Genomic DNA, 9,634 nt, shown 5'->3' with positions numbered 1-9,634 from the left:
GCTGGAGATGTGGGGAAATTGGAACACTAATACACTGTTTGATGGAGTTGGAAATGATCCAACCATTTTGGAGAGCAATTTGGGGCTATGCCCAAATGACTATAAAACTCTGCATATCCTTCCTTTGACCCTGCAATACCACTTCTAGGTATGTATCCCAAAGAGATCATAAAAATGGGGAAAGGACCCAAATGTACAAAAATATTTATTGCAGCTCTTTCTGGAATGGCCAAGAATTAAAAATTGAGAAGTTGTCCATCATTTGGAGAATGACTGAGCAAGTTGTGGTATATTCATGTAATGGAATACTATTGTGCTATAAGAAATCATGAGCAGGCAGACTTCAAAAAAACTTGGAAAGGTTTACATGAACTGATGCAGAGTAAAATGAGCAGAACCAGGAGAACACTGTACACAGTAACAGCCACATTATGGGATGACTGACTTTCATAGACTTGGCTCTTCACATCAACGCAAGAATCTAAGACAATTCCAAAAGATTAATGATGGTAATTGCTATCCACAGCCAGAGAAAGAAATATGGAGTCTAAATGCAGATGGAAGTATACTATTTGCTCTCCTTTTCTTTTGTTTTGTTTTATTGCTTCATTCTTGTGGTTCCTCCCATTAGTTCTAATCGTTCTTTACATCATGACTAATAGGAAAATGTGCTTAACATGATGGTTATGTAGAGTGTATATCAGACTGTATGCTGTCTGGGGGTGGGAGGGGGAAATGGGAGGGAGGAAAATTTAAAACTCAAAATCTTATGGAAGTGAATGTTGAAAACTAATAATAAATAATTTTTTTAAAATATTTTGATAGACTCCAGATAGAAACAGTCTGAGAAAAAAAAAAACCTTTGTTATTGTTCTGATATGTTTATTGTTCCACAGACACTTGAAAAGGTAGACAGAATAGCTGACTTTTTTAAGTGAATGAGAATATTGGGATGCAAACATATTCTGTAGACTCAGTGAATGCATTTTCAGTACAACTCTAGTAATATCTGTTACCATGTGATTTTTATTTCTTCTGCTAGTTCTCTATATTTTAAAGCTTTTCATTCCATGTAGTTTGGAGGTTATGAACTTCAATTATGGCAACATCTATGAAGAACATTGCATTCAAGTTTTATAGATCAATATTATTTCCCAGTGATGTTGCAGAACAATGCTATCTGCTCTCATTGAAGTACAATGCTCAAGGATATTTGTGGGCTTGTATTTACAGGACAGAGATCTGTCTTCTGCCACTTATAAACAACAGCAAATTTCTGGTAAATAATTCTAGAAACTTGACTGTTTCTTTCTAGTCATTTGTTATGTGCTAAATTTTAATAATTTATAGTGTTATGTCACACAATTTCTACTTCATTGGATAATCTTCTCTAATCAGTAAGTCCAGCTTCCTTAAAAATATTATTTTTGTAAATTCTTGTGTAAGTGGCTTGACCATAAATCACTACCATATGATACCTTTGCTTCTAAAAAACAAACCTGCCTGAATAAGTTATTTATTTAATTATTTGTTGACATATGATTTGTTGAGTTCATGTAGATGTAAACATGGAGCGCATTTTCATTTTATTCTTGTATTTAATTGTCTCATAGTCTCTATCCACAAATAAATCACTTATATTCCATTAGTCAAATCTAAAGGCATGTGCCTAACAGTATTTACCATTTCTCTGTGAAGTCAGATCTATTCCAAAAGTATTTCTGTAAAATTTTAACATTTTTTATTTTTGTAAGAATATAAGGGGCAGCTAGGTGGCGCAGTGGATAGAGCACCGGCCCTGAAGTCAGGAGGACCTGAGTTGAAATCCAGCCTCAGACCAAACACTTGACACTTACTAGCTATGTGACCCTGGGCAAGTCACTTAACCACAATTGCCTAAAAAAAAAAAAAAGAATATAATCATTTTTCTGACAAAGAATTTTTAATTTTTCAATAGCTAGCTTGGGATTATGAGCCCTCTGTTTCTATTACCTTAAAATACCTTCAATATCCATTATCATCTATCTTACTCTGCCAGAAATATGCATTGAATGTCCTCCCATAGGTATTGTTTGTGCTTTCTATATTTTTCCCATTTAGTTTAGACATCAGGGTGCCTATCAGTCTCTTAATATAAACAGACTCAACTTTCTGCTTTGTAGACTGATGTGTTGTGGTTTTTGTTATTGTTTTTTTTCCTTCAAAAAACCCAGAAATTTGTATTTCCTATTTGAATGATTCAATTTGACCTCTTGATTCAACTTCAAAGTGTTTAGTCTGTATCTTACTTTAGAACACATTAATAACTTTATAGTTTTTTAATCAAAATAGAATTACTTAGTTGAAGAAATTTCCCAAGACATTAAGCAGCTCACTTATCAAGTGTTTAACAAGATGCTTTCTTATGACTCCCTCTTTGACTCAAAAAATATACTCAGTTTTATTTAAGAGTGATGATGATGGATTTTAAGGGAAGGCAGAATTTAAGTTTGGTTAAAATGTCTTTCTTGAAGATTCCACATTTTAAATCAATTGTTTTTGACATTGGGCAAATGTTAAATGAGAACAATTGTCCATGTGAGATGTACAACAACCTAATGTTTTTACTTTGCTTGATTCAAATACACATATGTAAATATGTACATATACACACAAATATGCACATGTATGTATGTATATATGTACTTACAGTACCTAACATAATTAGTTCTGAATGGAAAAAGTGGAAGATAGAAATATTATGGCACTTTCGAGAGAATAGTTCAATAATCACAGAATCAATAATAGAATCAAAATGCATTGCTTAACCTTGACCTCATAGTCAATTATTTTGATGATTCACTAGCCACAACACTAGAACTTCCCATTCCTAATATTTGTCCTTTTCTAAATTGCTAATCCTTAACCTGAAGTTAATTCCATTATCTAATTATTCCAATCATAATTTTGGGTAGTTTAACATCACAGGAGAAAATATCAGATGACTTTTCAATATATTATAAAGCTAATGCTACCCCTCACTGCTGCCTAGTAGTGCATTTATTTTGTTCTAACTTTGCATCTCTATCTTGTATTTCAAAACAAGAAAAGAACTACACAAGGAAAATCTTAATATCACCAATAAACACAGTGTAGTGGTTACTGATTTAGAGCCAGAAATCCTAAAGAATGAAGTCAAGTGGGCCTTAAAAAGCATTGCTAAAAATAAGGGTAGTGAAGATTTTGGAATTCCAGCTGAGCTATTTAAAACTCTAAACAATGATACTGTTAAAGTGTTGCACTTAGTATGGCAACAAATTTGGAAAACGTGCTGGATTGGAAAAGATCAGTTTATGTACTAATCCTAAAAAAGGACAATGCCAAGGAATGTTTAAATTATCAAACAATTGTGCTCATTTCACATTCCAGCAAGGTTATGCTTAAGATTTTGCAAGCTTAGCTTCAGCATTATGTGAACCAAGAATTACCAGAAGAACAGATTGGTTTTTGAAAAGGCAAAGGAACTGAAGACCAAATTGACACTATTCTCTGGATTATGGAGGAAGTAAGGGAGTTCCAGAAAAGCAGATACTTCTGCTTCATTGAAAAAAAAGTCTTTAACTATGAGGATCACAACAAAGTGTGGCAAGTTCTCAAAGAGATGGGAGTGTCAGATCATCTTACTTATCTCCTAAAAAACTTGTGTGCACGCCAAGAACAGATAGAAGCAAACATGGAACTACTGATTGGTTTAAAATTGAAACAGGAGTGATGCAAGGCTCTATTTTGTCACCTTATTTATTTAACTTATACACAGAGTATATCATGCAAAATGCTAGGTTGGATGAATCAATGCTGCAATTACAGTTGCCAAGAGAAATATCAACAATCTCAGCTTCTCAGATGAAACCACTCTGGTGATGGAAAGTGAAGAGGAATTAAGAAGCCTCTTACTGTGGGTGAAAGAGAGGAGTGGAAAAGCTGGCTTGAAGCTTAATATAAACAAATAAGATATTGGCAACTGATCCTATAACTCTTGTCAAATGGAGGGAGAAGAAATGGAAATGGTATCATATTTTATATTCTTGGGCTAGAAGATCACTGCAGACAATGACTACAACCATGTAATTGAAAGACATTTGCTCTGGGACAACTAGATGGTGCAATGGATAGAGCACTAGGCCTGGAGTCAGGAGGACCTGAGTTCAAATCCAGCCTCAGACACTTGACACTAGCTGTGTAACCCTGGGCTAGTCACTTAACCCCAATTGTCTCACCCCCCCCAATAAAAAAGACACTTGCTCTTTGGGAGGAAAGCTATGGCAAATCTGGACAGCATAGTAAAAAGCAGAACCATCTCTTTGCTAACAAAGGTCCTTATAGTCAAAGCTGTGTTTTTTTTGTTTTTTTTTTTCAGTAGCAATGTATGGCCATGAGAGTTGAACTATAAGGAAAGCTTAGTGTCTTAGAAACAATTCTTTTAAATTATGGTGCTAGAGACTTTTGAGAGTTGCTTGGAAAGCAAGGAATCAAATCAGTCAATACAAAAATAAAATTAATTTATTCTATTCATTGGAAGGACACATACTGAATCTGGAGCTTAAATACTTTGACCACTTAATGAGAAGACAAGACTCATTGGAAAGGACTTTGATGTTGGAAAAGATTGAAGGCAAAAGGAGAAGGGGGTGGCAGAGAAGGAGAGGAATAGATAGTGTGAGGCAAACAATAAACAAGAACTTTGACAGACTTTGAAAGATAATGGAGGATAGAAGGGACTGGCATGCTATGGTCTGTGGGATCACAAAAGGTCAGACATGATTGAATGACTGAACAACTACAACATTTCATAACATATATTTATTGTTTCAGATGTTTTCTTCAGAACTTGTCTAAGGCTCAACTACAATATTGTTAACTGTTCAATATTAGAAACTGACATGATTTTATCAATGGAAGTAGCATTAAGGAAGGAAGATTCACTGCCAACTGTTTTGCTGCTAACCCATAAGGACCACTGAACCTTTGTACCTGGCTTATAACTGAAACCTCCTATACACTCGGCATGCCCCAATTAGAATGTGAGATCCTTAAAAGCAAGAAACATCTTATTTTCCCATTTTATATCCTTAATGTTTTACACATACTCAGGTTTTCTCATTATCCATCTAGGTCTTTCTAAATTGTTTAATTAATACACTACTTTTGCTGAGATTTTTCAAAAGTGCAGGTCCAATCCCATCTCCCTTGTACTCAATAAACTCTAGGGGCTTACTATTGCCTTGAGGAGCAAATATAAAAGGCCATGTTTGCCATTCAAAACTTTTTATAACCTAGTCACTTCCTACCATTGCAGTCTTGCACATTACTTTCTGACACATACTCTTTTAATCAGTGACGCTGGGCCTCCTCATGTTTCAGGAGGAAGACATCTTATCTCCCTGAGCTCTGGGCATTTTCTCTTCCTATCCTCCATCCCTAGAATGCTCTCTCTCCTCTGCTCTGACTATTGATCTTTCTGGTTTCTTTTAAGCCCCACCTACAATTTCAGCTTCTATAGGAAGCCTTCTCCAACCCCTCTTAATTCTAGTGCCTTCCCTCTATTAATTATTTCTATTTATCACATATATAGCTTGTTTGTGTATATTTTTTGCATGTTGTCTCTCCTATTAGTTTGTGAGCTCTTTGAGGGCAGGAATTATCTTTTGTCTTTTGTCTTGTTGTATTTCCTCTGCTTAGCACATTACCTGGCACAGAGTAGGTACTAAATAAATGTTGATTGATTGATCTAAAAATACAATTATTAGCAAAGGTATTTTATTTGTTGTTTTTCTTAAGAAATACTTAAAGACTTACAAAATTAGTAGTGTTTTTAAGGTAATACATAATCAAATTTTCAAGATTTTTTGATTACTGAGGTAATCAATGTTTATATTATATGTGCTAATTTTAAACAAAGGTTGGAATTAGTAGATAATGTGTATTAGAGTGGGATATAAGTAATCATAGAAATGATTTTTCTCCAAGTTTCCATTAAAATATGATTCAATTAGTTTTTGAATATCACAAAGTCTACCAGGCTCAAAATAAACATAAATTCAGTAACAGCAATAAGTATTAATGGCGGGGGAGCTAGGTGGCACAGTGGATAGAGCACCGGCCCTGAAATCAGGAGGACCTGAGTTCAAATCCATCCTCAGACCAAACACTTGACACTTACTAGCTGTGTGACCCTGGGCAAGTCACTTAACCCCAATTGCCTTAAAAAAAATAAGTATTAATGGCAGTTGGAAGAAATGGCAAATTGGAAGAAATGGCAAATAGGCAAGAGCAGCTTGACTTACACTCTAGGTATACCTTATTTTCACCTTCATTCCTTCATTCCCTCTGTCCTAAGGAACTTATTCATAACTGTTAGATTATTTTCCCTCAATTTACATTACCTCTATATACTGAGGATGCTTACTTTCTCCTTTTGTCCATAGCACTTGGTTTACACAGGATAATTTTCCAGTTGACAGATAGGAGTTCTTCATGTTTGTCAAGCAAAAAAGGAATTTACATTATATATTATGCCAGCAATGTGCTAAGCACTTTATAAATATGATCTTATTTGATCTAAACATATAAGAAATGTAGTTACACATGTTTAATGAATAAATTCACCAACTGCTTTAATAGAAGTATGTCCTAATTAATTTATATTTGCTGATAATGTAGTAGAAGTGCTACATAGTATTTTAAGTGTTTTACTATATAGTTGACTTTTAAATCCTATTTACTTTTCAATTATTTTTTCTCTCCATACCACTACTCCCCATTTCAACTTGGAAAACAATGCTGGTAACAAATATGCATTTGCAAGTAAACTAAATTCCTACATGGTGTCAAAAAACAAAACAAAACATGTCTCATGTTCCATTGGAAGTAAGGTGGTAGGTAGTATGGTTCATTCTTATTCCTCTGGAATTGCCTCACACGATATTTTGGGCATAACAGTACCTTAAGACAATATTCATTGTTGAATATTATTATGTAGCTAGAAATAATGAATGTGAGGAATTCAGAGAAACATGAGAAGATTGATATGAACTGATGCAGACTGAAATAATCAGAACCAGAAGGATCATGCACACAATTATGATAATAATATAAATGAAAACAATATTAATAGGGAAAACCTGAGTAATCCTTGGTCTTGGAGAACAAATATTGGAAGTTAAACTTCCTCCACATAATAGAAAGGTGAGGGACAAATGAGACAGCATACTGTATACAATTGTCAGATGCAATTTCTGATAAATTATTTTTCCCTTAATTCTTTATCTTTTTAATGAGAGAGTTATATCTCCAGAAATGACTATGATTTAAACACAAAATGCAATAAAACGACATTAAACTATTTGTTGTTACATTTTTCAAATTGCCACATCATAACATTCATACTTTGGTGGGAAAAAAAAAAAGACTTTGTGCATCAACATTCGTGTTTGAGAAACACAAAATGTAAGGAAAAAAAATAAAAGATGAAGAGTCCGTATTCTCAGGAATGCCACAATCAGCATGTTACCTTCAATGAGAGAGCAGGAAACTGATGTGCCCCATCTGCCTGATTATGGAAGTATCTTGCCAACCAAACACATGTTTATTAGCCTGCTGAAAATTAAAGCAATTTTTTAAAAATGGATTTAAACTCATCTATCTCTCCCTGCAGTATGAGAGCTCTCTGACAACATAATTTTGGCATAAGCATTACCCATAACCTACAGTTATTAAAAAATGAATAGTTCCATTGAAAATAACATAGCTACCACCAAGAAATTATAATATTGTTTACGCATTCAAATACATAATGAAAATTCCATGGCACTGAGATTGCAGGGTATGTATGGTTATCAGGCAGGAAAAAAAAATAATTTTTAGAATTTCCAAAAATAAAAAACAGTGCATTAATAACTAAATTAGATATTTTAAAAATAAGACTAAGAGGTAAAGAGATAATATTCTCAACTAGTATAATCCAAATTCTAATTAAGTGTGATTCAATATATAATTGTGTTTGCTTTTATTCTATTTCTAATGTTGTTGACTCTCTTTAGGATATTATTTTTAAATGAAATATATCTGAGAATTTTCTGGATTTACAAACAAGTTATAAATAAGTGATAACTAAATCCTACTGGGGGAAGGGGGGGTTTACAGAAACCAGCTGCTTCAGTCTTATGGCTGTTCCAAAAGAGATAGTTTAGTTTTGTCTGTCCTGTTGCCAAGCAATTGTGATCAAAGTTTAGAATATTGTCAAAAGTAACTTGTAGGTCTCACAGTTAGATGCAGAAATAAATCCAAGGGATCTCAGGGAGCTATTTCTATGACAAAAATGCTAATTTGTCTACTATTTGACATTTCAGAAATATGATTTTAAGAAGTACCTCATACAATTGATCACTGACAGTCATAATTAATCGGATATGATGTGCTGACATGGAGAATGGCCAAGTAGGTGAGAAAAAAAATTCACAAATAAATGAAGTTAGCCTCCAGTGGATGGGCAAGCTTAACAAATCACTTTTGAAAATAAAACAAAACAAAACAAAACAAAACTGGTCTTTCCTTTGAAAATTGAAATTAAAGAAAATAAGTCTTCCAAATTATATCCTTCTCAAACTTTCATTGATCCATATGTTAAATCCTATTTTGATAATATTGAGTTTCCTCACAAAATTTTCTAAAGTACTTCTATCTAACTTGCAACTCCCTTTGTTTCTCTCAAACATGACAGTGTAATTGAGGCAGGTACTCTAGTGACACTCTGATATCTCACTAAATGTCACTGTCATGAACTTTATTGCAGTTCAGAAGCAAAAGAGATGGTCAACAATAAATGTTTGACCTGTGTTCCAAATATGCATGAATGTGGTCATGAGGTGGAATGGAAAGAATGTTGGTCATGAAATAAAAAGTGACCTGGGTTTTAATACTATTCACAGATACTAGCTCTATGACCTTGGGCACATTCATTAATCTTTTTAGGTCTCAGTTCCATCATTTGCAAAATGGAGGTCAAAACAGCATTTATCTCACAGGTGGTTACTAGCATCAAATGACATAATGAAGGTAAAATACTTTAGAAACCTTAAAGCACTCTATAAATACCAGACCATAGTATTGTAGCTAGGCTCTGGTGTGGGGGTAATGCCCCCCATGACATCCTCCAACACCAACAGTTTAAAAAGTGGATATCACTGTGTGGCAGAATTTGGTCGAGAAGGATTTTCCCACCTTGTTCTGGAAAGAGGTAAATTTCTCCCAGAGCATGTCTGTCACCACCTACTCTACTAGGCTTTGGATATTACTTTCCGTCTCACTCCACCTCCTTCTTCTGTGTTGCGGAGAGGGAGTGAAGTTTGTCCCTCCTTGGGTTAAAGTGACTCAGCTAGCTAAAAATAAAGAGATTAACTCATGGATTTTAGCTAGAGACGATTTTTTTTTTTGGCCTGGATCCATGTGTGTTCTTTTCTCGGCAAAGATAGCTTAAAAATACAGATGATTAATAATAACAACAAAACATAAAAATGTGAAGACCACAGACCAGAATTACCTATCAAATAACACACACACACACACACACACACACACACACACACACACACACACA

Source organism: Vombatus ursinus, unplaced genomic scaffold (genome assembly GCF_900497805.2).
Source record: "Vombatus ursinus unplaced genomic scaffold, bare-nosed wombat genome assembly UNPS02014779.1, whole genome shotgun sequence".
NCBI classification, from domain to species: Eukaryota; Metazoa; Chordata; class Mammalia; order Diprotodontia; family Vombatidae; genus Vombatus; species Vombatus ursinus.
The sequence above is the reverse complement of the archived record's forward strand: the minus strand, read 5'-3'. Positions refer to the sequence as shown.